Consider the following 4,176-nt stretch of genomic DNA (forward strand, 5'->3'; position numbering starts at 1 on the left):
TTGCATTGTCATTCCTTCAGTGTGGTTATTTTCTCTCCAACATGTAATTTTCCATTCTGAGACTGAATAAGCTCTGATGTTTCCCCGGCTAAATGGAAGAATAAATGAAGCAATTAGTACTCTTTGTGCACAGTGTTTATTTTGCACAGTCCAGCATAAAACACAGGGCAAATCAGTATCCTCAGCAAGGATCATTGGCCAGATTTTGGAGAAATCGTTCCAGTTTCCTCAGGTTCTCTATCTTCCTGTGGAAATGCCATTTTAATTTTATTCTTTAAAGACTTATGCAAGCCCCCAAGCATCTGTTCAAGGCAACATTGTTTGAAGCTTTCCATGCTTGCTTCCGTCTTGCGTACCAATGAATCTCCGAGGATGAGACTTGACTTGTAAAAGCCTCCAGAATGAAAGCTTATGGCTGGTGGGAACTTCTAGGTACAGACATAATAGCAACTATTTAAAAAGCAGCTCTGTTCCTCAGATGAAGGCCTAAAAGAAGCTGAGGTAGATAAAGTAGGAGCTGCCCTGTCTTTCCTGTTCAGCCCAGGCTTTGTGGAAGTGGGTACCTGTAAGGACCCTCCCAGCCCATGAGGCAAGGATTGGGAGTTATTGTGGCAGAGCAGAGAAAGGTGGCTGAATCAGATTAGGAAATACAGTTTGATCTTTGGAAGGAACACAGGCTGTATACAATCAGAGGCTGGGAAGCAGTGGACTACACATTTTTTAAAGATATTTTCTGGCGTGGGTTGGGCAGACATCTCAACTGTATGGCAAACAAGAATGACCTTAGAACCTTGATCCCAGCCTCATTGCTTGCATTAAACCAGTCCTTCTCTTCAGTATTGAAACTTCTAAAACAAAGGGAAACCACATACCTATAGTGCTGAGATGGCAACTGGAGAAACTTAGAAATGGGTTCGGGCCCAGAGGTCTGGTGCTCACAGGCACTTGGATTGACAGAAACCTTAGATAATGTGAGCTCACCCCAGGCAGACATTTCCTCACCCCTTTGTCAACACTCATCAGCGTTTGCTTAGGCACTTCCAGTGATCCCACACCTACGCCTACTGTCCCACAAGTGAGCTGCTACATCTGATAATGGCTCCGTATGGTTAGAAAACCCATCCCTATGTCTTTCCAAACTCTGCCTTGCTAAACCTTCCGCACACTGGATAAGATTTCATAATTCAAAGTTACCTTGAAGTCTAATCCTCTTACATATGACTAATGAGCTCTTGCTTTCAATCTTATCACTTCCCTATTTGTCTTCTTCAGAGAAATATTTCTGTAAGTTCTTAATGTTCCCAACTTAGTTCATGCCACCTATTAAAAGGGGTCCCCAGAGGTTTTAGAAATTATATATGTTAGAGATTCCCTAACTCCATTAATAGTGTTACTATGTGAACAGGACCTCAGCCAGAATACAATGACAGAGGGCTCCTTCGTGGGTTCTCGAGGCCTCCTGGGATCTGTCCAGCTCCTTTCTCGTTTTATTATGGTTTTATTCTAGTCATATGCAAACACTCTCCCCTCTCTAAATGTGCCTGCACTTTCATGCCCCTATGCCTTCACTCACAATGCTTATTTTCCCAAGAATAACCACCTGCCTATTCTCTGGTTATGAACTCAGTATTCAAGGCCACATCAAGAAATAGAAGCAGTAATAATAATAACTAACATATATTGCATGGGAGGGATCATTAAAGCCTTTTATATGTATCAATTCATTTAATTTTCAAAAAACCCTATGAGGTCAGGACTAATATCATACACCCATTTTACAGGAAAGGAAATAGGCAAAGAGAGAACAACTCATCCAAGGATAATCAGTAACTGACATACACAAGATTTAAATTCAAGCAGCCTGACTCCAGAGGCTGTATGCTCTGCCAATATGCCAATATGTTCTTCTGTCTCTAGAAATACCACCTTTTCTCTGCAGCTTCTCCTTGATCTCTCTCTCTCTCTCTCACCCTTTCACACACACACACACACACACACACACACACACACACACACACACACACACTCAGACTTAATGTCTCTTCCTCAATAAATTCAGCACTTCGTACAAACACATTCTATCCCACTTATCTCTCTTTATTATAGTGATTTGTTTACACATCTGTTCCTTCCATTAGAAGATGACTATTAGCTGCTTGGGTACAGAGAACATATCTTAATAAGTGGTGAACCCTCAGAATCAAATACATAAAACCTATGTGTTACTATTATATGGTTATTTAAAACAATTATTACATTTTTATTCAGAGTCAAGCAATGTGCTGGCACTATAAAGGGATGATGAATAGGGGCACTAATGTTTTTGCATATCGTGTGTGTGTGTGTGTGTGCGTGTGTGTGTGTGTGTAAGAAAAAAAAGGATTTTCTAGGGAGGACTAAGTTTGGAGTATGAATATGGGTTCCCCAAAGCAAAGCTTCCCTCAGTGTAACATTCGAGTGGGAGAAACCCAGTCTGATGACTAGCTCACCATTTCTATATCTAAGAGCAAAATCTTCCAGCCAATGAGTCTAGCCCACTGACACAGAGCTGCCAGTCATACTTCTCATTCCAGCAAGAGACCGATGGAACAGCTAAACCCACCTAGTCAAGAGCAGAGTGAATTGTTTCCAGCAGTCCTGAATAAACATCCTGGTCTTTCATCCTTACATATGAAAGTACAACCTGAGTCATCAGACATCTGAGGACATACACAGGGAATAACAGACTCAGTGGGAAACATAAGGACTTCAGAAATCACAGAAGTCTCAAAAGAATCTACTCAGTCTTCAAGAAGAAATTAAAACCATAGGATAAAAATAGAATACTATGAAAAAGAACATCAAGTAGTTCAAAATAACAAATAACTAAAAGAATAAGTTGAAAGCACTTCCTGGAAAGTAAAATAATCCCTCATTTTAAAAACGAAATTTAAAAAAAATTTTAAATGAAAAATATGAGACAATTGGTAAAGACATACAAATTCAATCAAGGAGCAAAAGATAACAGAAAACAATAATAGAGAAGAAGTTATCAGTAAAATAATAGAAAAAAATTTTCCAAAGCTATAGGATACAAAAATCTTCAGACTGAAAATGCCTGCCGAAGACTGGGTGCAGTGGCTCACACCTGTAATCCCAGCACTTTGGGAGGCTGAGGTGGGCATATTACTTGAGGTCAGGAGTTCGAGACCAGCCTGGCCAACACGGTGAAACCCCGGAGTGGAGGTTGCAGTGAGCAGAGTTTGCCCCATTACACTCCAACCTAGTTGACAGAGTGATACTCCATCAAAGAGAGAGACAGAGAGAGACAGAGAGAGAGAGAGGAAGGGAGGGAGGGAGGGAGGGAGGGAGGGAGGGAGGAAGGAAGGAAGGAAGGAAGGAAGGAAGGAAGGAAGGAAGGAAGGAAGGAAGGAAGGAAGGAAAGAAAGAAAGAAAGAAAGAAAGAAAGAAAGAAAGAAAGAAAGAAAGAAAGAAAGAGAGAGAGAGAGAGAGAGAGAGAGAGAGAGAGAGAGAGAGAGAGAAAGAAAGAAAGAAAGAAAGAAAGATGCCTGCTGCATATTCAACAATATGCATGGTTAAAACAAAAAGTCAGGTATGTTTTTTGTGAAATTTTTGGACACAAAAGATAAAAAGGATCCAAGAAGCATCCCAGAGAACAGCAGCCCACCTACAAAATGATAAAAGTCATACTGGGGAAAGAGCAGGTATGCTATCTGCAAAAGATAGTAAGCGAGGTAATTGAGTCTACAGAAAATACATGTTCCTCTTATTGAGAAGAAAAGAGCAAAGCAATAGAAACTCTAGGAAGAAAATTTTTAATAAACTGCACAAAGAAATGATGGTTGTGGCCGGGCGCAGTGGTTCAAGCCTGTAATCCCAGCACTTTGGGAGGCCGAGACGGGTGGATCACGAGGTCAGGAGATGGAGACCATCCTGGCTAACACCGTGAAACCCCGTCTCTACTAAAAAATACAAAAAACTAGCCAGGCGAGGTGGCGGGCGCCTGTAGTCCCAGCTACTCGGGAGGCGGAACTTGCAGTGAGCTGAGATCCGGCCACTACACTCCAGCCTGGGCGATAGAGTGAGACTCCGTCTCAAAAAAAAAAAAAAATGATGGTTGTAACATGATGGGGAATAATTGATAGAGCATAAGAAAAGTGAAGCCACTGGAAACTT

The sequence above is a fragment of the Rhinopithecus roxellana genome, chromosome 4, assembly GCF_007565055.1.
Source record: "Rhinopithecus roxellana isolate Shanxi Qingling chromosome 4, ASM756505v1, whole genome shotgun sequence".
NCBI classification, from domain to species: Eukaryota; Metazoa; Chordata; class Mammalia; order Primates; family Cercopithecidae; genus Rhinopithecus; species Rhinopithecus roxellana.